At 50.5% G+C, this 27,476-nt stretch overlaps 1 pseudogene; it reads right to left on the bottom strand.

Annotated features, from left to right (window-relative positions):
* Nucleotides 1-267: 267 nt before the first annotated feature.
* LOC148439562 (interferon-induced GTP-binding protein Mx1-like) overlaps nt 268-27,476 on the bottom strand; it is a 46,893-nt pseudogene continuing 19,684 nt past the window's right edge.

Genomic DNA, 27,476 nt, shown 5'->3' with positions numbered 1-27,476 from the left:
TTTAATCATCGGTGGCTATATTACATATTAGCCAGTGCCAGCATTGGTCACATTATAAATATTTCCCTGTGTGTTATTGCTTTTAATAAATACATAGGAGATACCAGGCAAAGTCTGTGACACATTTTGAGCATTTGTTCACTTACAGAGTACTAACTAAGAAAGCAATTTGTACAAAAACATGGCCGGCAAGTTAACAACGTAGCTTTCTAGTTTTGTGAACGCCGCCAGTGACTGGACAGTATAAAGAAAGTGCACAACTATTCTTTAGTCTGGGAAACAGAGCAGACGCCTGTGTGCCTTGGTCAACCGTTGAATCCTTTGCTTCTGGAAATTCCTGGTGCCCGAGAGATCTTTATTCTCCTTCAGGAGATCGACGTACTGGTCTCTCTCCTGCAGAATCTGCAGCATCTCTCTCTGCAGCCTTTTCCCATGTTCTTGCAAAATATAAAACTGGATGATCATGGGGACCTGATTGCAGAGGCGGTCCGCTGCTCCCTGTAAGGCAAATACAACACTTGTGATGGATGACAGCCAACTACAATTCACAATGGGCTATGCAGACCTGTGCCTATGGCAGGGATGGGGAACCTCCTCCCCGGGGGCTGTATAAGGCCCCCAGAGTCATTTGGTCTGGCCCTCGGAGCTTTTTTCTGTTAGCCTCATCTGACTAGCAGGGAGCCTAGAATGGAACCCTGCAGCCAGAATCTATGCAGCAGTGCTGCCTGGAGCGTCCTTAGGAGTCTTCAGATGGTCACACCGCTGCCCTTACAGCTCCCAGGAGTATCCACAGGATGCTCCAGGCATTGCTATAATCACCGGCGATTGTGGCCCCGCCCCCATGTAACGTCACATGGAGGGGGTGTGGCCTGCACCGGGCCCGCAAAATTTTTTATATAGATATCAAAATGGCCCTCAGCAGAAAAAAGGTTCAGCACCCCTGGCCTACGGGCTGCTGGGGAAAAAGAGAGAATGTATTTTGCTGACTCTTCAAACTTCTTACTTCACCTTTCCAAATAACTAACTACTCCTTTATATTTATGTTTGTGATGTATGTTCCAGTGAGCGGCTCTGTAGAGGGTCTTGGTGTCCAGGCATGTTAGTGGCCATAAGTAGGCAGAGCTATTTATTAAATCAACATACATTGGCTACAGTGTATTGGCCCCTGCTCATGGTGCCTATTATATCATGAGGTCATCAGTGAGGCTTTGTATTCTCCCTTGATTGTCCTCTTGGACCAGCGATGTAGACAAAAATTACTCCACATTATGTCACCCAGAGGGACGTGCACATGCAGCAGAAAATGTTTTACGAAGGGCCACACAGCTCCTGTTGGCTGCCATCTTTGTCTGTCTCTGTCATGTCTAATGCTCTGTATGTGATGGGAGAGGTTATTACCTCCTTGCAGTGGCGGGCTGGGCCGGGGGGCAGGGTGCCATGTGCCCCCCGGGCCGCAGCGTCATACGGGCCGCGGGCAGTCTGTGTCACTGTGACACACTGTCACTGTCACACAGACTGCACCGCGCGTGTAGCGCTGACCGGACGGAGTTCGGTCAGCGCTACACAAGTGACAAACACACAGCCGCCGGCTCCGGCAGCTGTGTGTTTGTTTTGATCAGCAGCCAATGAGAGTCTGTCAGACTCTCATTAGCTGCTGCTGCACCCACTGCAGGAGCCGCTCCATCTTCCGGCTCCTGCAGTGGGCAATGGAAGAGGCGTCATGACGTCATATGACATCTCTCCCATAATGCAGAGCGGCCCGGCCCGGGAAGGACAGACGGAGTAGCGGATAGCGACGGCGGGAGCGGGGATTCAGGTAAGTGTTTTTTTTTTTTTTACTACGTGTGTCTACTGGGGGGGAGGCTGGCATTACAAGGGGGAGACCACTACTGGGGGCACCACAAGGGGGGAACCAATACTGGAGGCACTGCAAGGGGGGGACTACTACTAATGGGGGCAATACAAGGGGGGGACTACTACTACTGGGGGCACTACAAGGGGGGGGACTACTGGTGGCACTACAAAGGGGAAACCACTACTGGACTGGGGGCACTACAAGAGGGAGGGTCTACTACTGGGGGCACTACAAGAGGGAGACCTCTACTGGGGGTACTACAAGGGGGAGATCACTACTGGGGGCACTACAGGGGGGAGGGCACTACAAGGGGGGACCACTACTGGGGATTATGGGGGCACTTCAAGGGGGGGACTACAACTGGGGGCACTTCAAGGGGGGGACTACAACTGGGGGCACTACAAGGGGGGGACTACTATTAGAAGGGGGGACTACTACTACTAGGGGCACTACAAGGGGAGGGGACAACTACTAGGTGCACTGCATAGGGGGGATCACTACTGGGGGCCTGCATAAGGGGGTCCTCTCCTGGGGCACAGGGGGGCACTGCATATGGGCACCACGACGGGGCTGTTCCTAATCTTTATTTTTACTTTACATTAATCCCATCTGGACCCGCCTCCTCCCTGGAACACTTGAGGGGTGGGGGGGGCGCCGTAGCACGCACTTTCTTCGGGCACCCTGGCTACACGCTACCCCTCTGCCAGGGCCGCCTGCATGCATTTGCCCCCCAGGCTAAAAGTTGCCAGCCAGCCCCTGTCTCCTTGCCTATAATACTCTGCTTTGTGCCCACGTGCATGTTACTATGTTTGCTGGCTTCACGTATGACATATCTGCATGACTCCGTCAGGTTCTACAGCAGTGATATCAAGCTCGGGCCATCCAGTTGCAGTGGAACTACACATCCCAGCACGCCATGCCAAAGTTTTAGCATGCCCTAAGAGCAAAACTGTGGCAGTGCATGCTGGGACATGTAGTTCCACTGCAGCTGGATGGCCCGAGTTTGAGACCACTGTTCTACAGAATCTGTGGTGCCGTACAATTAAATGATAATGATACTATCAAGAAATAATGAGGCTGAAATGAGCATTGTTTTATAAGGAAAACAAGGAAGAGGTGAGATTAATGAATGTTCTGCTGAATAAGTGGCTGCAGGGTGGACTTTGAAGTCACATTTTCAACACAGTACAGATTTTGTGGGACAGTGAATCCACTGTCCCACAAAATTGCTTTTTCCTCTGCCAGTTCCCAAAAACCAGGATGTAGGAGCGCTCTAATGTACTGTACGGGCTACTCTAGCTGGACAATAGAAAAATTCTGTAGGGCAATGCTTGTTGTCCCAAAAATCTGAAAAATATTCTCAATATTGTAGGCCTCTGTGATAGAGCAATATGTCATTTTAGTTTAAGCTGACCACATATGCTGTGAGCTGGGACTAGTTGGCCAACTGGAAAGGCTCAACCAATGGTGGTGGTGATGAGCCTCACGGGAAACCACAAGTGTGATTACCACACAAGCACATGTTGATCTCCGTCACGGACTGACTACATTTTTAGAGTTATCCAAATTAATGCCACATGTACAGCTATTTCAGACCATTTTGGTCTAAATTAGCCAAACAAATGGATGAATTCACCTGATTCATGTTCGTCAATGGTAGTTGTTGAATTTGAAATAAACGCTTTATAAACTGGCAACATCCCAACTTATCCCCCATGAACTGTTCCGAAACTTACTTTAAAATAAGCTTCTAGATGATGCGTCATCTCTTTGATAGAGCACTGATCAGCATAGGCTTTATAGGGTGTGTTGCTGGGCATTTTAGCTTGGACAGCAACTAAATCAATCCTGTAAGATTTGTCTTGAGCGTAGACCATCTTCTCCATGAAAAACTGGATTGTGATCTGATTGTCCGCAGAGGTTTCTTGTATTTGTCTCATTTTTTCAATTTTATCCTGGGAGAAAGAAAAATACACGTTTCTTCAGACTCATGGGGTCTGGTACGGAGCTTCCCTCATTGTGTGCATGAAAATAAAGGTGTATTGTTGTCTGTCGCTAAAAATTACATCCATACGCTAATAATAAAACTTTATAACCAGAACCCAGATGATCACCTATCACAGGTGCCTTAACCTCAAAGCCTGATATGCTTACCGATACGTGGGTTCCGCCAGGATTTATTACAGATATATGTTATATACAGTAGGTAAGGTTAAACATTACACTAAACTGGGCCTATTAAATTATACCTCAATGTACTAGGCAACTGGACACTAAGGGGCATATTTACCAAAGTGCAAGGTTTTTTTATACTAAGCAGAGTTGTTGGCAATAGCAACCAATCAGATTCTACTTATCATTTATCTAGGACCTTCTAGAAGATAATAGATGGAATCTGATTGGTTGCTATGGGCAACATCTCCACTTCTAAAATCCCGCACTTTAGTAAATATACAAGAGTAATGTAAACTCAGATAAAAAAAATGCACACATGTAATACAGCATACAATGTAATACAAATATTGAATAACAATCACGGCAGAAATATACTATTTAGGCAACCCATGCAAGGAATATAGGCCCATCCATTGTATGATGGAACACCAAACAGGAGCCTACGGCAAGCAATTCAGGAGCAGCAGTGGAAATAATAAATGATTTCCAGGTTCACCACAACAATGTAAATAATACATGGTTCTTATCTAAAACTGAAGAATAATCAATGTCGAACAATCCAAAATCAAGGAATATAGACAGGCAGATTTAAAAAAAAAAAAAACAATCCAAGGGTCAGGGCAGGCAGTGAACAAATTCATCACAAAATAAGCAATATATTGAACTTAAATTCAGGAGCGCAGGTAGTCAATGCTGCAACAGGAACTATCACCAGCAGAAAGCCTAAGCCCTTCCGGCCCTTCTAAACACAGGACATAAATAAAACACACCCAATCATTCGACCCTGTAGCTGAAAATAATTTTGTAAGAAGATGGGCGCATGTCGCCCCCGTTTTCTTGAGAGTGCCGAGGTCAGGATCTGCGTTGGAATATGCAGATTTCCAGGCCTCAGTTAAACAGATAAGACGGCCATTCTGAGTTGCTTTGGCTTTCTCAGATGGCCGATGGATGCGATGGTGATTCAATGCTTTAATCTTGGGATGTAGCAATCGGTTTACCAATGTTGTCAGGAGGTGTCTTTTCTCCTCAGATGCTGCATCTGCAAAACACTGCTGCTTCCCAAGTGCGTCCATCTCTGAATCATGCCAGATCAAATTTTTGTGTATTTCACTAAATACATGGACCCGCCATCTTCCGACTGAGTTACTTCAACCACTCCGCCCTCTTCTGGACTCACCACCCCACCCATCACATCACCACTATCTTCCATCCCTGCCCCCCTCCAGTCCTTGCCTCTCTTCACTGCCCCCTCACTCCCATCCCTGCCCCTTCCAGTCCTTGCCTCCCTCCCCCTCCTTTCACTGCCCCCTCACTCCGATCCCTGCCCCCTCCAGTCCTTGCCTCTCTTCACTGCCCTCTCACTCCCATCCCTTCCCTCTCTAGTCCTTGCCTCCCTCCCCCTCCCTTCACTGCCCCCTCACTCCCATCCCTGCCCCTCCAGTCCTTGCCTCCCTTCCCCTCCCTTCACTGCCCCCTCACTCCCATCCCTACCCCCTCCAGTCCTTGCCTCCCTCCCCCTCCCTTCACTGCCCACTCACTCCCATCCCTGCCCCCTCCAGTCCTTCCCTCCCTCCACCTCCCTTCACTGCCCCCTCACTCCTATCCCTGCCCCCTCCAGTCCTTGCCTCCCATCCCCTCCCTTCACTGCCCCCTCACTCCCATCCCTGCCCCCTCCAGTCCTTGCCTCCCATCCCCTCCCTTCACTGCCCCCTCACTCCCATCCCTGCCCCCTCCAGTCCTTGCCTCCCTCCCCCTCCATTCACTGCCCCCTCACTCCCATCCCTGCCCCCTCCAGTCCTTGCCTCCCTTCACTGCCCCCTCACCCCCATCCCTGCCCCCTCCAGTCCTTGCCTCCCTCCCCCTCCCTTCACTGCCCCCTCACTCCCATCCCTGCCCCCTCCAGTCCTTGCCTCCCTCCCCCTCCATTCACTGCGCCCTCACACCCATCCCTGCCCCCTCCAGTCCTTGCCTCCCTTCCCCTCCCTTCACTGCCCCCTCACTCCCATCCCTACCCCCTCCAGTCCTTGCCTCCCTCCCCCTCCCTTCACTGCCCTCTCACTCCCATCCCTGCCCCCTCCAGTCCTTGCCTCCCTCCCCCTCTCTTCACTGCCCCCTCACTCCCATCCCTGCCACCTCCAGTCCTTGCCTCCCTCCCCCTCCCTTCACTGCCCTTTCACTCCCATCCCTGCACCCTCCAGTCCTTGCCTCCCTCCCCCTCCCTTAACTGCCCCCTCACTCCTATCCCTGCCCCCTCCAGTCCTTGCCTCCCTTCACTGCCCCCTCACTCCCATCCCTGCCCCCTCCAGTCCTTGCCTCCCTCACCCTCCATTCACTGCCCCCTCACTCCCATCCCTGCCCCCTCCAGTCCTTGACTCCCTCCCCCTCCCTTCACTGCCCCCTCACTCCCATCCCTGCCCCCTCCAGTCCTTGCCTCCCTCCCCCTCCCTTCACTGCCCCCTCACATACATGGACCCACCATCTTCCGACTGAGTTACTTCAACCACTCCGCCCTCTTCCAGACTCACCACCCCACCCATCACATCACCGCTATCTTCCATCCCTGCCCCCTCCAGTCCTTGCCTCTCTTCACTGCCCTCTCTCTCACTCCCATCCCTGCCCCCTCCAGTCCTTGCCTCCATCCCCCTCCATTCACAACCCCCTCACTCCCATCCCTGCCCCTCCAGTCCTTGCCTCTCTTCACTGCCCTTTCACTCCCATCCCTTCCCTCTCTAGTCCTTGCCTCCCTCCCCCTCCCTTCACTGCCCTCTCACTCCCATCACTTCTTTCCCCCCTCCCTTCACTGCCCCCTCACTCCCATCCCTTCCCTCTCCAGTCCTTGCCTCCCTCCCCCTCCCTTCACTGCCCCCTCACTCCCATCCCTGCCCCCTCCAGTCCTTGCCTCCCTTCCCCTCCCTTCACTGCCCTCTCACTCCCATCCCTGCCCCCTCCAGTCCTTGCCTCCCTCCCCCTCTCTTCACCACCCCCTCACTCCCATCCCTGCCCCCTCCAGTCCTTGCCTCCCTCCCCCTCCCTTCACTGCCCTCTCACTACCATCACTACCCCCTCCAGTCCTTGCCTCCCTCCCCCTCCCTTCACTGCCCTCTCACTCCCATCCCTGCCCCCTCCAGTCCTTGCCTCCCTCCCCCTCCCTTCACTGCCCTCTCACTAACATCCCTACCCCCTCCAGTCCTTGCCTCCCTCCCCCTCCCTTCACTGCCCCCTCACTCCCATCCCTGCCCCCTCCAGTCCTTGCCTCCCTCCCCCTCCCTTCACTGCCCCCTCACTCCCATCCCTGCCCCCTCCAGTCCTTGCCTCCCTCCCCCTCCCTTCACTGCCCTCTCACTCCCATCCCTGCCCCCTCCAGTCCTTGTCTCCCTCCCCCTCTCTTCACTGCCCCCTCACTCCCATCCCTGCCCCCTCCAGTCCTTGCCTCCCTCCCCCTTCCCCTCCCTTCACTGCTCCCTCACTCCCATCCCTGCCCCCTCCAGTCCTTGCCTCCCTCCCCCTCCCTTCACTGCCCTCTCACTCCCATCCCTGCCCGCTCCAGTCCTTGCCTCCCTCCCCCTCCCTTCACTGCCCCCTCACTCCTATCCCTGCCCCCTCCAGTCCTTGCCTCCCATCCCCTCCCTTCACTGCCCCCTCACTTCCATCCCTGCCCCTCCAGTCCTTGCCTCCCTCCCCCTCCATTCACTGCCCCCTCACTCCCATCCCTGCCCCCTCCAATCCTTCCCTCCCTCCCCCTCCATTCACTGCCCCCTCACTCCCATCCCTCCCCCCTCCAGTCCTTGCCTCCCATCCCCTCCCTTCACTGCCCCTCACTCCCATCCCTGCCCCCTCCAGTCCTTGCCTCCCTCCCCCTCCATTCACTGCCCCCTCACTCCCATCCCTGCCCCCTCCAGTCCTTGCCTCCCTCCCCCTCCCATCCCTGCCCCCTCCAGTCCTTTCCTCCCTACCCCTCCCTACACTGCCCCCTAACTCGCATCCCTGCCCCATCTAGTCCTTGCCTCCCTCCCCCTCCCTTCACTGCCCCCTCACTCCCATCCCTGCCCTCTCCAGTCCTTGCCTCCCTCCCCCTCCATTCACTGCCCCCTCACTCCCATCCCTCCCCCCTCCAGTCCTTGCCTCCCATCCCCTCCCTTCACTGCCCCCTCACTCCCATCCCTGCCCCCTCCAGTCCTTGCCTCCCTCCCCCTCCATTCACTGCCCCCTCACTCCCATCCCTGCCCCCTCCAGTCCTTGCCTCCCTCCCCCTCCCATCCCTGCCCCCTCCAGTCCTTTCCTCCCTACCCCTCCCTACACTGCCCCCTAACTCGCATCCCTGCCCCATCTAGTCCTTGCCTCCCTCCCCCTCCCTTCACTGCCCCCTCACTCCCATCCCTGCCCTCTCCAGTCCTTGCCTCCCTCCCCCTCCCTTCACTGCCCCCTCACTCCCATCCCTGCCCCCTCCAGTCCTTGCCTCCCTCCCCCTCCCTTCACTGCCCCCTCACTCCCATCCCTGCCCCCTCCAGTCCTTGCCTCCCTCCCCCTCCCTTCACTGCTCTCTCACTCCCATCCCTGCCCCCTCCAGTCCTTGCCTCCCTCCCCCTCCCTTCACTGCCCTCTCACTCCCATCCCTGCTCCCTCCAGTCCTTGCCTCCCTCCCCCTCCCTTCTCTGTCCCTCACTCCCATCCCTCCCCCCTCCAGTCCTTGCCTCCCTCCCTCTCCCTCAGTGCTCTCTCACTCCCATCCCTGCCCCCTCCAGTCCTTGCCTCCCTCCCCCTCCCTTCATTGCCCCCTCACTCCCATCCCTGCCCCCTCCAGTCCTTGCCTCCCTCCCCCTCCCTTCACTGCCCCCTCACTCCCATCCCTGCCCCTCCAGTCCTTGCCTCCCTCCCCCTCCCTTCACTGCCCCCTCACTCCCAACCCTGCCCCCTCCAGTCCTTGCCTTCCTTCCCCTCCCTTCACTCCCATCCCTGCCCCCTCCAGTCCTTGCCTCCTTCCCCCTCCCTTCACTGCCCCTCTCACTCCTATCACTGCCCCCTCCCATCCCGTTTTACCTTTCCCCTATTGCCGGTCCTCTAATGTGCACAGCACACACAGTGTTAGCTGTTGTGCGCGCCGTGCATGTTAGCCGCGATTAGGTCATCATGCAAAACCTGATGACCCAAGTGTCATTAGGCTATGATTTTATTCAGCCCGGTGAGCCCCCTGTGATATACTGTATATGTACAGTATTTCTCATCATCATATGCATGTAATATACCAGTGGGTATGGTAACACTAGAATCAATGACGCTATAAAACACTGATGAAAAACTAATTTTCAAACAAATCTATACAAAAACGCTTTAATTTAGATATCTTTATGTGTCTTTATGGGAGCACTCATAGAACAAAATGGTATCAGAATAACAGTACTCACCTTTGTAACTTTACAAAACTTCCGAAAGTTCTTAAAATGTGATCCTGCGATGTCGCTGAAAGTGTCTCGTACAATATCTATGAACAAAAACAGAAACCCCTAAAACAAATAGAAATACACTATTCTTACCAGGGTACAATAAGATCAACCATATTTGGTACCATTTTGCACATAACTCTGCCCCACTGCAGGGCCATCTTAACGTATAGGTACATTGGGCAGCTGCCCAGGGCCCCATGATTTTAGGGGCCCTCGAGCAGACGGCATCTACAAGAAGTATACACCAGCTCACTTTAGTAAATCTACCCCTAAGGGTTATATTTGCTTTTGTGGAGGTTTTCTGGCATGCCTTTTTTTTCCTTTTTTTAAAATAATAAAAACAAATTTCTTTTTTATACTTAACATGTTACACTATAGCAGGGAGACACTTATAGGCAGGGCCGGCTCCAGGGGTCGGAGCACCCTGTGCCGGCCCCCTCCAGAGCGCCCTATCTTCGTGCAAAAATGGGGGCGTGGCCTAAGTACCATAGGCCACGCCCCCTATGTGCCGTTATTAGTAGGCGTGTCCGCCCCCAAATAACGTCAGGCTGGGGGGAGCCTCACTAGCTGGGCTTCCCCCAGCCCTCTCTCGTCACTGAATGGATGCCGCGCGCATGCACGCAACATCCATTCAGAGTCTCCGGGGTCCGGCACCGCCGCACAGCTGCGGCGGTGGGGGTCCCCAACCTCCCGATTTAACCACCCGTGGGATGTTGGGGAGGGGTGTGCCCTCTATGGGTGGCGCCCCTGTGCGACCGCTCAGGTCGAACACCCCTAGAGCCGGCCCTGCTTATAGTGTGGGGTCCCCCAGATATAATGTTAAACAGCTCTAGACTGGTTAGCCCGGGGTTGGAATCTCTGGGGAAGAGGGGAACCTACCAAAAAAAATTGACCCCAATATTATTATTATTATATAGCGCAGCATAGTCTGTTGTACTTTACAAATGGAAATAACATGAATAGAACCAAACTGGGTAGTAACAGACAGACATAAAGGTAAGAGGGCCCTGCTCGCATGCTTACAATCTATAAGGAAATAGGCATTGATACACAAGGGTAGGTGCTATATATTGCAAATTGGTCCAGCCCGATTGCAGAGGTTATTGGTGAGCTGTATGGTCCAGTCACACAGGAAAGTGACCTAGGGTCAGGAGGATGTGAGACTGAAGAAAGAGAATATATGTGAGATTATGTGCAGACTGTAAGAAGGGATGTAACTAGATAGGTAAGCTATGAAGGTTATGTGGCAATAGCAAAAGACCACCAGGGGTACCCCAAGCCATATATATATATACCCTGCTATAGTCTCACCAGCCTAGAACTGGTTTGAGAAGAATAACTCGAACCCCATGAAACCCCCTCCTATTTTGCAATCACAGCCTAGGCTATCACTTTGGAAAGGACCCCATCCTGTTTTTTTAATTTCTAACATTGCTTTTTTAATTTTTGAACATTATACAGATCCCACTGATCTGTGCAGGCTCCTACAACAAATCCATTTTGCGATAACTTGGTGGCAGACTCTCAGCGATTTTGCAGTGGGATAAGGGTTTATTAACCAATGGGAATAGATGGAGGTTTCTGTTTATAAATTCAAACCGACCTATACTGAATGCTGTATTTTGATTTTAGAACCGGTGGTAATTGTGCGGCGCATCCCCTAAAAAACAGATTAGTAAATTTAGCCCACGGTCTGAGACAGGAAGTCTGGCCGCCAGCGAGTGTTAGTGACTTAGTTACGTTTCTTTGACCAGACATTTTTTTATTTCTAAATTTAAGAAAGTCGGTTACTTAATACAACGTAACAAAACATTTCTTAAACGGTTAATTACTGTTTTAGCCAATAGGCAAAACAAATAAATAACCTATACCAGTATTAAGCTGTCCTACTTAATGCATCCGAATACTTGAAGAAGTTTGAGGATAGATAAGCACGCTGTTTGATATGTAATTTTGTTAGGTAAGTTAAGGGTTAAAAACTGGAGGGGGGGTTGCGGTTAGTATTCGTCACTTGAGGAGTATAAGCCTATGGTAGGATTTAGGGGAGGGCTTAGAGGTCCCATATAAATAGCCTGGTGAAGGGAACCATCTTCCTCTTTCCAGTTTTATTTCAACCCCACCCACCCGTGTAAGATGGTTTGTGTAACTTTTTCTGTTGTTGGATTGTGCGTTTGTCTGTGTTTGCTTCCAACAGGTTGAGGTGCAGCCTGGCGGGGAGCAGTGCCTATGGGCGGCCTATTATTAGCGCAGGAGTGCCTGTGGTAGCATTCTTCCTTTGAGAGCGGCCAGTATGTCACCGCCTAAATGGGGGACACGGTCATTGTTCCAAGGGAGGGACCAATGCTGTGCCAATTAGGGGAGGATGGTACTGCCCCAGGTCAGTCTGTGCAGGACAGGGATCTGCCTCTATTATTAGTATTGGTATCCATCGGGCTGTGGCCTCGGAGCACTGCTTTCTTCTTGCCACCTATTCTAAAATTTCAATTTGATCAATAAATTCTGGCTGTGACCTCTTTTAATTCCATATACATGTGTCAGTGTGTTTATTCCTAGGTTTAGGATTAAGTTACGTTAACAAAAGGGAATAATAAAACAAATGGGTGACTTATTACTATAGCAATGCTGTTGAAATACTGTATATAGCTGGAATGCCACATCTCTGCAAATGGCCTGTTCCAAATCCTGTTAGCAAGCTAATGTGCAGAGCCATATTCAGGCAGCAAGAATAATGCGCAGAGCCATATTCAGGCAGTGAGGCTAATGTGCAGAGCCATATTCAGGCAGCGAGGGTAATGTGCAGAGCCATATTCAGGCAGCAAGAATAATGCGCAGAGCCATATTCAGGCAGTGAGGCTAATGTGCAGAGCCATATTCAGGAAGTGAGGCTAATGTGCAGAGCCATATTCAGGCAGCGAGGCTAATGTGCAGAGCCATATTCAGGCAGTAAGAATAATGCGCAGAGCCATATTCAGGCAGTGAGGCTAATGTGCAGAGCCATATTCAGGCATCAAGGTTAATGCGCAGAGCCATTTTCAGGCATCAAGGCTAATGTGCAGAGCCATATTCAGACAGCAAAGCTAATGTGCAGAGCCATATTCAGGCAGCGAGGCTAATGTGCAGAGCCATATTCAGGCAGCAAGAATAATGTGTAGAGCCATATTCAAGCAGCAAGGCTAATGTGCAGAGCCATAGACAGCAAGGCTAATGTGCAGAGCCATATTCAGACAGTAAGGTTAATGTGCAGAGCCATATTCAGGCAGCGACACTAATGTGCAGAACCATATTCAGGCAACGAGGATAATGTGCCGAGCCATATTCAGGCAGCGAGGATAATGTGCAGAACCATATTCAGGCAGCGAGGCTTATGTGCAGAACCTTATTTAGGCAGCGAGGCTTATGTGCAGAGCCATATTCAGGTATCCAGGTTAATGCTCAGAGCCATAGTAAGGCAGCGAGGATAATGTGCAGAGCCATATTCAGGCAGCGAAGATAATGTGCAGAGCCATATTCAGGCAGCGAGGATAATGTGCAGAGCCATATCCAGGCAGCGAGGATAATGTGCAGAGCCATAGTAAGGCAGGGAGGATAATGTGCAGAGCCATATTCGTGTACTGAGCCGTATCCTGGCAACAAGAATAATTGTGCAGGAAGAACAAGTGTGCAGATAAAGTGTAATGAAGTGGCCAAGAGCCCCCCTGGGGGTGAGGGGTGAGGAGGTGGCGGGAGCACTTCCAGCTCACAAGGACCCGTAGAGATTGGGACTACTGATCAGGGTGACTCTCTGGGTCTGATTGGCAGCCTCCTTCTGTAATGAAGATGGTGTGACGGTAACAAGACATTATACATGTTATACAGTTGGGGGGGGGAAGGGTGCTCATCTGCACATTTGATTTACATCTAAAAACACAAAAGGGACAGGACGTACTCACCAGTCACACTGCTCAGCATTTCCCTGGCAGGATCTTCCATGTTACCAATCCTCTCTTTAACAATTGCTTCAAAGGTCTTATAATTGATAAACTCCGGGAGCTCCTTCCCACGGTGCAGCTGCTCATATTCCTCAATTTCACTTTTTAGCACTTTGTTAACTAAAATAAATCATAAAATGAAGGGATTGAAGGAAATCGTATTGTATATATACCATTTATCAGTTATTCAGCTATCACTTCACTAAATATAACATTCCGTATAACCTATTATATAATGTTGTCGTTGTCCATCTAGAGCAGACTCTGAAGAGGGCTGCATTGAGGCCCCACCCCCTTCCTCCATTCACAGCTCTCACTGGCTGCCTGACAGCCACAGCCTCACTTCTCAAGCCAGCACTCCCCTCCTTCACTCTCCCCCTCTCATGATACCCTTCAAAAAAGAGGAGGAGGAAGAGAGGTGAGAGGGAAACATGGAGGAAATATGGGGATGGGCACAGAGATGAAAGAGAGATAAAGGGGACAGAAATAAAAGAGTGGAGGGACAAAGATGAAAGACAGACAGAGGGACAGGGGTGGGTTGTGGGGGGACAGACATGGGAAAGTAGGGAAAGATACCCATCAGTGCTTGGAGCAGGCACTCCATGATGCTGCAGAGATACAGGGATGCATGAGGTTAGAGAGACATTTGGGTATGAGGCTGGAGAGACAGAGGTGGAGCACGAGGCTGGAGAGATACAGGTAGGCATGAGGATGGAGAGATACAGGTAGGCATGAGGATGGAGAGATACCGGTAGGCATGAGGATGGAGAGATACAGGGATGCATGAGGTTAGAGAGACATTTGGGTATGAGGCTGGAGAGACAGAGGTGGAGCACGAGGCTGGAGAGATACAGGTAGGCATGAGGATGGAGAGATACAGGTAGGCATGAGGATGGAGAGATACAGGTAGGCATGAGGATGGAGAGATACAGGTAGGCATGAGGATGGAGAGATACAGGTAGGCACGAGGCTGGAGAGATACAGGTAGGCATGAGGATGGAGAGATACAGGTAGGCATGAGGATGGAGAGATACAGGTAGGCATGAGGATGGAGAGATACAGGTAGGCATGAGGATGGAGAAACATAGGCAGTCTTGAGTCTGGAGACAGACTGGGAGCTTGAGGCTGGATAGAATGTTGTAAGATCGGTGCTGATGATATACGGGGGATGAGGATATACGGCAACCACACTAACTAGCGGTTCAATAATACTAGTATATTTTTAGCATGCTATAAACAAAATTCAGCTCTGGGCAAAACATAAGGAGTGCAGGCCCAGTGGCAGAGGTGCATATGGTGGACACATGTACCAGACATGGGAGACTCAAAGCAGCTCTAGACATTCAGACCATTGCCGTTTGCTCTGCCTGAGTCTCTGCAGTGAATACTCATGGTGCAGACATGAAGAGGGAGCCCGGCAGTCAGCACAATAAAGGTTTTCTTTTTTTGCGGCACAGCACATGTTGCACCACTAGAGAGCAGAGAAGCCGTGAGGAGCAGCAGAAGACAGAAGGTGTGGTCTGAAGCCAGAGAGACAGAGAGTAGGATGAGGCTGGAGATGTAGGAACAGAAAGGGGATGAGGCTGGAGAGACATAGGGGTTTGGTGATGGAGAAATGGGGGGATGGTGCTGAAGACACTGGTACAGGGCTAGAGCAACACGGGGGATGAGCCAGTGGACATCTGGCCTGTACAAAATTGGGGTGGGGGGCCCTAAAACGTGTACCAGGCCCCAAGATTTCTGTTGCCAGCCATGAAGGTGGACCCCCTCTATAGTGAGTGCTAAGCTAGCAGTGCTTCACCTCCACATAATCCGCTATACCATTATTATTGTTTTTATAATATTGCTCATGACCGTGATTTACTAGTTTATTGGGTATGTGTGTGTATATATACTATATATATATATATATATTTATATATATAAATATATATATATATATACTTCAGTAAAACACGAGATGGCACTCAGAGGCTTCCAAACAGTGAACCCTATTTGGGGGTATTTCTGGCCTGAGGAAGGGGATACAGTCCCTGAAACGTCGACCACTTAATATTAGGGGTGAGCGGGTTCGGATTTCTGAAATCCGAACCCCCCCGAGCCCCCCCGATCCGAGTCCGATCCGAGTCAGGCTCGACTTTTCCCGCCTGACTCGGATCTGACATCGAGGCAAAACGTCATCATCCCGCCTTCCGAGTCTCGCGGGTTTTGGATCCTATATAAGGTACCCGCGTCGGCGCCATTTTCTCACTCGGCTGTGGACAGTGAAGAGGGAGGGTGGGAGTTAGTGCTGTGTAGTGTAGTGTAGTGTAGTGCTGCTGTTGTCCACTACTTCAAAGTCCATAGGGGCTGGCTGTGTTGTGCTGTGCTGCTGTTGTTAATAGGGGCTGTGTCCACTACTTCAAAGTCCATAGGGGCTGGCTGGACTGTGTTGTGCAGTCAGTTCCAAAGTCCTGTGCAGTGTCCCAGTCCTAAAGGGGTGCTGTAGTGTTGTCCAGGGGGTGCTCTGTCCATCAGGGGTGCTCCCCCCAAGTGCTAAAAAAATAATATATTTTCTGTGTTTGTGAATTGTGTGCGCAGTAGCCGCACGTGCATCAACAAAGTAGTGCCAAGCGTGCGCCTGTGTCATAAGTAAAGGGCCGGCTGGCTTGACCGTTAAGGGTGCTGTAACCCCCGAAAGTACACTCCAGTCCAAACCAAAAAAAAAATTATTTTCTGTGTTTGTGAATTGTGTGCGCAGTAGCCGCACGTGCATCAACAAAGTAGTGCCAAGCGTGCGCCTGTGTCATAAGTAAAGGGCCGGCTGGCTTGACCGTTAAGGGTGCTGTAACCCCCGAAAGTACACTCCAGTCCAAACCTAAAAAAAAATTATTTTCTGTGTTTGTGAATTGTGTGCGCAGTAGCCGCACGTGCATCAACAAAGTAGTGCCAAGCGTGCGCCTGTGTCATAAGTAAAGGGCCGGCTGGCTTGACCGTTAAAGGGTGCTGTAACCCCCGAAAGTACACTCCAGTCCAAACCAAAAAAAAATTATTTTCTGTGTTTGTTAATTGTGTGCGCAGTAGCCGCACGTGCATCAACAAAGTAGTGCCAAGCGTGCGCCTGTGTCATAAGTAAAGGGCCGGCTGGCTTGACCGTTAAGGGTGCTGTAACCCCCGAAAGTACACTCCAGTCCAAACCTAAAAAAAAATTATTTTCTGTGTTTGTGAATTGTGTGCGCAGTAGCCGCACGTGCATCAACAAAGTAGTGCCAAGAGTGCCCCTGTGTCATAAGTAAAGGGCCGGCTGGCTTGACCGTTAAAGGGTGCTGTAACCCCCGAAAGTACACTCCAGTCCAAACCAAAAAAAAATTATTTTCTGTGTTTGTGAATTGTGTGCGCAGTAGCCGCACGTGCATCAACAAAGTAGTGCCAAGCGTGCGCCTGTGTCATAAGTAAAGGGCCGGCTGGCTTGACCGTTAAAGGGTGCTGTAACCCCCGAAAGTACACTCCAGTCCAAACCTAAAAAAAAATTATTTTCTGTGTTTGTGAATTGTGTGCGCAGTAGCCGCACGTGCATCAACAAAGTAGTGCCAAGAGTGCGCCTGTGTCATAAGTAAAGGGCCGGCTGGCTTGACCGTTAAAGGGTGCTGTAACCCCCGAAAGTACACTCCAGTCCAAACCAAAAAAAAATTATTTTCTGTGTTTGTGAATTGTGTGCGCAGTAGCCGCACGTGCATCAACAAAGTAGTGCCAAGCGTGCGCCTGTGTCATAAGTAAAGGGCCGGCTGGCTTGACCGTTAAAGGGTGCTGTAACCCCTGAAAGTACACTCCAGTCCAAACCAAAAAAAAATTATTTTCTGTGTTTGTGAATTGTGTGCGCAGTAGCCGCACGTGCATCAACAAAGTAGTGCCAAGCGTGCGCCTGTGTCATAAGTAAAGGGCCGGCTGGCTTGACCGTTAAGGGTGCTGTAACTCCCGAAAGTACACTCCAGTCCAAACCAAAAAAAAAATTATTTTCTGTGTTTGTGAATTGTGTGCGCAGTAGCCGCACGTGCATCAACAAAGTAGTGCCAAGCGTGCGCCTGTGTCATAAGTAAAGGGCCGGCTGGCTTGACCGTTAAGGGTGCTGTAACCCCCGAAAGTACACTCCAGTCCAAACCAAAAAAAAAATTATTTTCTGTGTTTGTGAATTGTGTGCGCAGTAGCCGCACGTGCATCAACAAAGTAGTGCCAAGCATGCGCCTGTGTCATAAGTAAAGGGCCGGCTGGCTTGACCGTTAAGGGTGCTGTAACCCCCGAAAGTACACTCCAGTCCAAACCTAAAAAAAAATTATTTTCTGTGTTTGTGAATTGTGTGCGCAGTAGCCGCACGTGCATCAACAAAGTAGTGCCAAGCGTGCGCCTGTGTCATAAGTAAAGGGCCGGCTGGCTTGACCGTTAAAGGGTGCTGTAACCCCCGAAAGTACACTCCAGTCCAAACCAAAAAAAAATTATTTTCTGTGTTTGTGAATTGTGTGCGCAGTAGCCGCACGTGCATCAACAAAGTAGTGCCAAGCGTGCGCCTGTGTCATAAGTAAAGGGCCGGCTGGCTTGACCGTTAAAGGGTGCTGTAACCCCCAAAGTACACTCCAGTCCAAACCAAAAAAAAATTATTTTCTGTGTTTGTGAATTGTGTGCGCAGTAGCCGCACGTGCATCAACAAAGTAGTGCCAAGAGTGCGCCTGTGTCATAAGTAAAGGGCCGGCTGGCTTGACCGTTAAAGGGTGCTGTAACCCACAAAGTACACTCCAGTCCGAACCAAAAAAAAATTTATTTTCTGTGTTTAGCCGCACGTATATATCAAATCGATATAACATAAATGGAGGACCAAACTTTCTCCGATAAAAATAAAATAGAGAAAGATCAAGAACCACTTCCTCCTAGTGCTGAAGCTGCTGCCACTAGTCATGACATAGACGATAACATGCCATCAACGTCGTCTGCCAAGGCCGATGCCCAATGTCATAGTAGAGGGCACATACAATCCCAAATGGCAAAGTTCAGGAAAATGACCTTGAAAAAGACATTTAAATCAGCTGAAGAGAAACGTAAACTTGCCAATATGCCATTTACGACACGGAGTGGCAAGGAACGGCTAAGGTCGATCCCTAGTATGTTCATGACTAGTGGTTCAGCTTCACATGACGATGGAAGCACTCCTCCCACTAAAAAAATCAAAAGAGTTAAGCTGGCAAAAGCACAGCGAAGAACTGTGCTTTCTAAGAAGATATCACAAATCCCCAAAGAGAGTCCAAGTGTGGTGGTGGTTGCGATGCCTGACCTTCCCAGCACTGGACGGGAAGAGGTGGCTCTTTCCACCATTTGCACGCCCCCTGCAAGTGCTGAAAGGAGCACCCACAGTCCACTTGCTGATATGCAAATTGAAGATGTCACTGTTGAAGTACAACAGGATGAGGATACTGGTGTAGCTGGCGCTGAGGAGGAAGTTGGCGAGGAGGATTCTGATGGTGATGTGGTTTGTTTAAATCAGGCTCCGGGGGAGACAGTTGTTGTCCGTGGGATGAAAAAGCCCATCACGGTCATGCCTGGGCAGAAGACCAAACATTCCACCTCTTTGGTCTGGCAATATTTCTATCCAAATCCGGACAACAACTGTCTTGCCATATGTACCATATGTAAAGGTGAAATAAGTAGGGGTAGGGACGTCAACCACCTAGGAACATCCTCCCTTATACGGCACCTGCAGCGCGTTCATAAAAAGTTACTGTCAAGTTCAGAAACTTTGGCTCAGACCGTAAGCAGTCCAGGGACACCTAAATCCCGTTGTCCTGTTGTATCCAAGCGCCTGCAAACCACACCGTCAACTCCCTCCTCGTCAATTTCCTCCTTAGTCAGGATCGGAAGTAGTCCTGCAGGCCATATCACTGGCATGACTGACTCTCCTATCCGGGATTCCTCCGGAGGATCCTGCATTGCTACGCCTACTGCTGCCGCTGCTGCTGTTGCTGCTGCTGCTGGGAGTCGTTCATCATCCCAGAGAGGAAGTAGGAACACCACTACTTTTACTAAACAATTGACCCTCCAACAGTCCTTAGCGAGGAGGATGAAGTACGACAGCAGTCATCCTGAAGCAAAACGTATAACTGAGGCCTTGACTGCTATGTTGGTGTTAGACGTGCGTCCGGTATCCGCCATTAGTGCAGTGGGATTTAGACAATTGATGGAGGTAGTGTGTCCCCGGTTCCAAATCCCGTCTAGATTCCACTTCACTAGGCAGGCGATACCGAGACTGTACAGAAACGTCAGAAAAAGTGTCCTCAGTGTCCTGAAAAATGCCGTTGTACACAATGTCCACTTAACCACGGACATGTGGACAAGTGGAACAGGGCAGACTAAGGACTATATGACTGTGACAGCCCACTGGGTAGATGTATCACCTTACGCAGCAACAGCAGCAGCGTCACCAGTAGCAGCATCTCAGAAACGCCAGCTCGTTACAAGGCAGGCTACGCTGTGTATCACCGGTTTCAGTAAGAGGCACACCGCCGACAACCTCTTAGAGAAACTGAGGGAAATCATCGCCCAGTGGCTTACCCCACTTAGACTCTCCTGGGGATTTGTGATATCTGACAACGCCACCAATATTGTGCGGGCATTACATCTGGGCAAATTCCAGCACGTCCCATGTTTTGCTCACACAATAAACTTGGTGGTGCAGAATTTTCTGAAAAGCGACAGGGGCGTGCAGGAGACGCTTTGGGTGGCCCGAAAAATTTCTGGCCACTTTCGCCATTCAGCGACTGCGTGCCGAAGACTGGAGCGCCAGCAAACACTCTTGAACCTGCCCCGCCATCACCTGAAGCAAGAGGTTGTGACGCGGTGGAACTCAACCCTCTATATGCTTCAGAGGATGGAGGAGCAGCAAAAGGCCATACAAGCCTATACATCCACCTATGACATAGGCAAAGGAGGGGGTATGCACCTGACTCAAGCGCAGTGGAGAATGATTTCCGTGTTGTGCAAGGTTCTTCAGCCCTTCGAACTTGCCACACGTGAAGTCAGTTCAGACACTGCCAGCTTGAGTCAGGTCATTCCCCTCATCAGGCTTTTGCAGAAGCAGCTGGAGAAAGTGAAGGAGGAGCTAAGACGGAGCGATTCCGCTCGGCATGTGGGACTTGTGGATGAAGCCCTTCATTCGCTTTGCCAGGATTCCAGGGTGGTCAATCTGTTGAAATCAGACCACTACATTTTGGCCACCGTGCTCGATCCTAGGTTTAAAGCCTATGTGGTGTCTCTCTTTCCGGCCGACACAAGCCTGCAGAGGTGCAAAGACCTGCTGGTGAACACACTGTCAGCTGAAGCGGAACGTGACACGTCAACGGCTCCTTCTTCATTTTCTCCCGCAACTGGGGCTGCCAGGAAAAAACTTAGGTATCCTAAGCAACCCGCTGGCGGTGATGCAGGGCAGGCAGGACCAAGTTTGGACATCTGGTCCGGACTGAAGGACCTGGCAACAATTTCTGACATGTCTACTGTCACTGCATATGATACTGTCACCATTGACAGAATGGTGGAGGATTACATCGGTGACAGCATCCAAGTAGGCATGTCAGACAGTCCATACCTGTACTGGCAGGAAAAAGAGGCAATTTGGAGGCCCCTGTACAAACTGGCTCTATTTTACCTGAGTTGCCCCCCCTCCAGTGTGTACTCCGAAAGAGTGTTTAGTGCAGCCGGGAACCTTGTCAGCGAAAGGCGTAGGAGGTTGCTTCCACAGAATGTGGAGAAGATGATGTTCATCAAAATGAATTATCAGCTCTTCCAGGGAGACCAGCCTCCAGAAGGTACAGAGGGACCTGTGGTGGTGGATTCAAGTGGGGACGAGTTAATACTTTGTGAGGATGAGGATGTACACACTGAAGAGGGTGAGGAATCGGTGGATGAGGAGGATGAGGATGACATCTTGCCTCCGTAGAGCCAGTTTGTGCAGGGACACATTAATTGCCAGCTTGTTTTGTGGGGGCCCAAACGAACCAATCATTTCAGCCACAGTTGTGTGGCAGACCCTGGCGCTGAAATGATTGATTTGTTAAAGTGTGCATGTCCTGTTTATACAACATAAGGGTGGGTGGGAGGGCCCAAGGACAATTCCATCTTGCACCTCTTTTTTTCTTTGCATTATGTACAGTTTGGGGCCTAGTTTTTCTAACTGCCATCCTGCCTGCCACTGCAGTGTCACTCCTAGATGGGTCACGTGTTTGTGCCGCCCACTCGTGTCGCTTAGCATAGTCATCCAGCTACCTCGGTGCAACCTTTTGGACATAAAAACACTATTGTGAGGTGTGAGGTGTTCAGAATAGACTGGAAATGAGTGGAAATTAAGGTTATTGAGGTTAATAATAGCATAGGAGCAGAAAAACCTACAAATTCTGTGATTTTAGCTGTTTTTATGCTTTTTTTCAAAAAAATACAGATCCAAAACACAAAACCCAGAACCCAAAACACGGAAGGGTGGTTTTGGCAAAACCAATCCAGATCCAAAACACGAAGAAAGATCCAGATCCAAAACCAAAACACAAAACACGAAAAGTGGCCGGTGCACACCCCTACTTAATATATACCTACACATGGGGGCATATTCAATTGTGTGCGAGAATAGCAAAAAACCCGCACCTGCGAGGTTTTTCCTGCAGGTGCAGGTTTTTTGCTATTCTATTAGGTGCGAGGTTTTTCCTGCAGATGCGGGTTTTTTGCTATTCTATTAGGTGTGATGTTTTTCCTGCAGGTGCGGGTTTTTTGCTATTCTATTAGGTGCGAGGTTTTTCCTGCAGGTGCGGGTTTTTTGCTATTCTATTAGGTGCGAGGTTTTTCCTGCAGGTGCGGGTTTGTTGCTATTCTATTAGGTTCGAGGTTTTTCCTGCAGGTGCGGGTTTTTTGCTATTCTATTAGGTGCGAGGTTTTTCCTGCAGATGCGGGTTTTTTGCTATTCTATTAGGTGTGAGGTTTTTCCTGCAGGTGCGGGTTTTTTGCTATTCTATTAGGTGCGTGGTTTTTCCTGCAGGTGCGGGTTTGTTGCTATTCTATTAGGTGCGAGGTTTTCCCTGCAGGTGCGGGTTTTTTGCTATTCTATTAGGTGTGAGGTTTTTCCTGCAGGTGCGGGTTTTTTGCTATTCTATTAGGTGCGAGGTTTTTCCTGCAGGTGCGGGTTTTTTGCTATTCTATTAGGTGTGAGGTTTTTCCTGCAGGTGCAGGTTTTTTGCTATTCTATTAGGTGCGTGGTTTTTCCTGCAGGTGCGGGTTTGTTGCTATTCTATTAGGTGCGAGGTTTTTCCTGCAGGTGCGGGTTTGTTGCTATTCTATTAGGTGTGAGGCTTTTCCTGCAGGTGCGGGTTTTTTGCTATTCTATTAGGTGCGAGGATTTTCCTGCAGGTGCGGGTTTTTTGCTATTCTATTAGGTGCGAGGTTTTTCCTGCAGGTGCGGGTTTTTTGCTATTCTATTAGGTGCGAGGTTTTTCCTGCAGGTGCGGGTTTTTTGCTATTCTATTAGGTGTGAGGTTTTTCCTGCAGGTGCGGGTTTTTTGCTATTCTATTAGGTGCGAGGTTTTTCCTGCAGGTGCGGGTTTTTTGCTATTCTATTAGGTGCGAGGTTTTTCCTGCAGGTGCGGGTTTTTTGCTACTCTATTAGGTGCGAGGTTTTCCCTGCAGGTGCGGGTTTTTTGCTATTCTATTAGGTGCGAGGTTTTTCCTGCAGGTGCGGGTTTTTTGCTATTCTATTAGGTGCGAGGTTTTTCCTGCAGGTGCGGGTTTTTTGCTATTCTATTAGGTGCGAGGTTTTTTGCTATTCTATTAGGTGCGAGGTTTTCTAAAAAACACGCACTGGGAGGTTTTTTTTCACGCACCTCCTGAGCAAGCGTGATTTTTCCTAAAATCGATGATTTAAGGAAAAATCACCGGGACTTGCTCTGACACCCCCGCGGCACCCCCCCGAGGACTAATTAAGCAATTGGAAGTATCCAGTTAGCTTAATTAGTCCTTAATTACTCACCTTCCTCAGCGCTGTCTTCTACATCTTCTTCTGCAACCAGCGTCGGGAGCCGGCTCTTCTGCAGCAGCGGTGAGTATGTCAGTGTGTGTGGTCAATGAGTGTGTGTATGTGTGACCCCGGTGCGGTGTGTGTGGCCCCCCGGAATGGGCGCTGGGAGAACTAAATCTCCCAGCAGCCCTTGCTCCTCCCATCAGCCCCCGGGACTCCCAGCAGCCCCTTCTCCAGTAACAAGAGAGAGGGGAAGCCACCGGGAGCTGCGGAGACCCGGGCAGGTAAGTGAGGTTTTTTTTTTTAAAAAATTTACACGGCGCGGGGTTTTCATTGATGAAACCCCCGCGTCCACTGTTTTAATTGAATCCCGCGGGTATCGGGAGCGCGCATACACGCGGGATTTCCGAAATTGACCGCGAGGGGCGCAAGGTTTTAGCCTCACTAAACCTCGCGCCCAATTGAATATACCCCATAGGGTTCACTGTTTGGAAGTCTGAGTGCCGCCTCGTGTGTTACTGGAGTGTATTTGGGGGTGACCCTCGAGGAGGGCACTGGAGCAAGCTGTGTGCTGCATTATAAGTTGAATTGCCAGGGCAGATACAGTATATATATTTTTATTTATTTACTCACGTGCCTTTATTTAAATCATGAGTTAGTAAAGTCTCTAGGGGTCATGTACATCATACAAATACAATAACGGGTGATCATTGCCATATCTTACACTGCATGATGGACTGGTCCAAATCATTCTTCCATTTGCTGAAGAACCGTCGAAGTCTTGAATAAAGTTTAGGAGTTTTTCTTAGAGACACGAATTCCTCTCCTCGTGTGACGCGGCCGATGTCCTGGTTAAATTGCTGAATTTTCTGTATTGCGGCACAATAATAAGTGTTAGTAAACCTGATAAATGTTACTGACATGAAAGGGACTGAAAAAACGCAATTCTCCTTTCTGTGCCCTTATACTAATGTGTGAGTTACCGGAGCCTTCAGAACCACCCTGCTTAGGAAACTGGCGCTGTATGGTTTTGGGCAACTACACATATTCACCACAGTGGCGGATCTATAATGGATGCATGGCGTGCGGTACACACAGCCCCCTCGGTTCACAACGGCCCACACCCCACACCCTGCACCAACATACTATGCTCACCTCTCCAGAGTCCAGTGTCAGCGCTGCAGAAGTCACCAGGAATATGATGCAGCAGACATTATTCCAGAGATTGGTGCATGCGCAGTAGAGAAACCACCGGGAAAATGGTGATGTGAGTCTACTACCACTGGCGTCACTAGGGGGGTGCGGGCTGCACTGGGTGACACCATCCGAGGGGGTGACACCAAAATAGCAGAGCTGCTCTGCTGAATCTTCGCGTGCGCAGGACCCGTTCTGTGAATGTGCAGAACGGGTCCTATGTGACTGCACGCAGCCCCTGCTATGCATCTGCTTGATTTGGCAGGCAGAGGCATTTAAAGGGTGGTGCGGGGGCGGGGACGGCCGGCGTTTCTGGAAACGGGGGCGTGTCATCAGGGCCGGCAACAGAATTCTTGGGGCTCGGTACACTGATATCTCCGGGGCCCCCTTAATCCTTGACCCTTCCTCCAAACACACATGCATACATATACAGGGCTATTTTCCTGTAAAAATAGGTTCAGGGACTGGGGGCGGAGCTATAGAAAAAAAATAGAACTTATCTTATGGAAAATACATTTTGGCCCAGAACATTACATAATAGTTAATGAGAGGTTTAGGAACTGAGGCCCTGATTCAGAGCCGGTCGCTCTGACAGAGCGCTCGCTCTGAATCAGCGCCGGGCTTTTTTTTTTTTGGTGCGGCCTTTTGGCCGCTCGCATAGCTGTGGGTGACCACCCACAGCTAATGCGAGCGGCCAGGATGATGGTCGCGATGGTCAAGACCATCGCGACCATTGGGCTTGCGACTAGACCCTTGTGGTAGGGTCTCGTGGCCGCAAGCCCCAGAGCTTTCGGCTCTTACAGAGCCGAAAGCTCTCCCACTGACATCACTTGTGATGTCAGTGGGGCCGGCCCCAAGCGGTAGGCATTCTCATGAAAACGCCTCCGTTTGGGCAGCCACGTCCCCCGGCCCGCCCACCAAAGGGGGCGTGCTGTCACTCAACATCTACAGCATGCCCCCTTTGGTGCGAGACCCGGAGCGACGGATTGCCCGTCGCTATCCAGGTCTCGCGCATGCGCACGACGGAACCGGCTCCGTTGTGCGCATGCGCTCTGGGCCACCATCGACCCAGTTGCGAGCGCTCAGCACTTGTGACCGGGTCTGAATCAGGCCCTGAGCTCCTGCTGAAAAATAGCAATATATATATATATATTATTTATTAAGGAATGGCAATATCTGGCAGCTGCCTCTTATACTGAGGCCGTGTGAATGGACAGTCATGACTCCTGCTTAACAGGGGATGGGATTGTAATGCCGCTGATTCAAATCCTGACAACGTGAGCCCGGAAGGATGAAATGCCGACAGCGGAGGTAAGTAAAGCTACCCCTTCCCTCTCCCCCCCCTAACCATAACCCTCCCTTAGGGGTGCCTAACCCTAACCTCCCCCCCCTAGTGCCTGACCCTAACCTCCCCCCTAGTGCCTAACCCTAACCACCCCCCCTAGTGCCTAATCCTAACCTCCCCCCCAGTGCCTAACCCTAACCTCCTCCAGCAGTGCCTAAACCTAACCCTCCTAAGGGGGTTCCTAACCCTAACCTCTCCCCGGGGGTACCTACCCCTAAACCCACCTTCCCCAAGCCTAACCCTAACCCTCCCGGGGAGGGTGCCTATCCCTATGTCCCCCCGGGAGCCCCCTAACCAAACCCTCCCCCCGTGGCTAAGTAGACGCGGCCCCGGACTTACCTCGTTCGGGCCCGCATCGTTCTGGATTCTGGTATCTTGATGCCTATCATACATCCCGAGCCGGCATTCTGCCATCGGGATTGTGACCGCACTTAACTACATCCCCTTAACACTTTTCAGCTGGACCAGTAAGGGGGAGGACTTGGATTATAGGGGTGATATGAGGAGGGGGTGTCATGGGGGGGCAGAATGCCTCAGAATGGATGTAATAAGGGGAGTTGAAGACCAGGGGAGGAAGCCGATGTAAGAGGAGAGGAACAGAAAGCAGGATGGCGGAGACCTTGCTAGTGTAAGATAAGTGTCGGTGCTGGAGCTGGGTGCAGGGGGATGGTGCAGCTATAAGTTGACCCACTCACCCATATCTCCTGCAAAGAGCATCAGCTTAGCCCATTTATTTGGGAATCATACCACGTTATTTCATACACATATAGAATTAGGGTGACAAATATATATAATTTTTTGCAGGGGCGTCTTAACAGAGGAGGGGGCCCGTGTGCACTCCCCGTGCGGGGCCACCTCTTCTCCCCCCCGGTGGACGGCAGCCGACTGACGCGGCTGGCCAGCCATCGGAGCATTAGTAGACTCAGGGCACTAGAGTGTCTACTGCGCATGCGTAGAACACCGGAAAAATGGCAGCGGCGACCATTTTCCCGTGTTCTGAGCAGCGCCGACACCAGACGCGGGACTACGGACAGGTAAGTTAAAACAAATATGGGTGCAGGGTGTGCGGTGCGGGGCCACACTGCACCCATTATAGATACGCCACTGATGTTTTGCATTACAATACTTACTGTAGGCTAATCACCATTCATTTAAACTTTGTATGTCAAGGAAGAGAGTGGAAACATTAGATCATTTTCAACCATAATCCATAAAGTGACAAATAATTAGCATATACAGTATGATCACACTTACCTCCACCAGGAACGTCAGCTTGTCACCTTCATTATCGGGGACACCTTTTCCACATTTCTCCAGCTCATCCTTTGTTAACTAAAGTTTGTTTTTTATCTGAACTTCAAGATTTGGAAGTGATTTCTAAGAGAGTAAAAAAGTTCTTTCTTTAGCGACATGATCATATGAATCGGCAGCTTGGGGTGAAGGTTGTACGCGTCGCTGGTTCTTACTTTTGGGGGAGATTTATCAA

This window comes from Taudactylus pleione, unplaced genomic scaffold, assembly GCF_031769625.1.
Source record: "Taudactylus pleione unplaced genomic scaffold, aTauple2 ptg001702l, whole genome shotgun sequence".
In the NCBI taxonomy this organism is placed as follows: Eukaryota; Metazoa; Chordata; class Amphibia; order Anura; family Myobatrachidae; genus Taudactylus; species Taudactylus pleione.
Note: the sequence above shows the minus strand (reverse complement) of the source record. Positions and strands in the feature narration are given on the sequence as shown.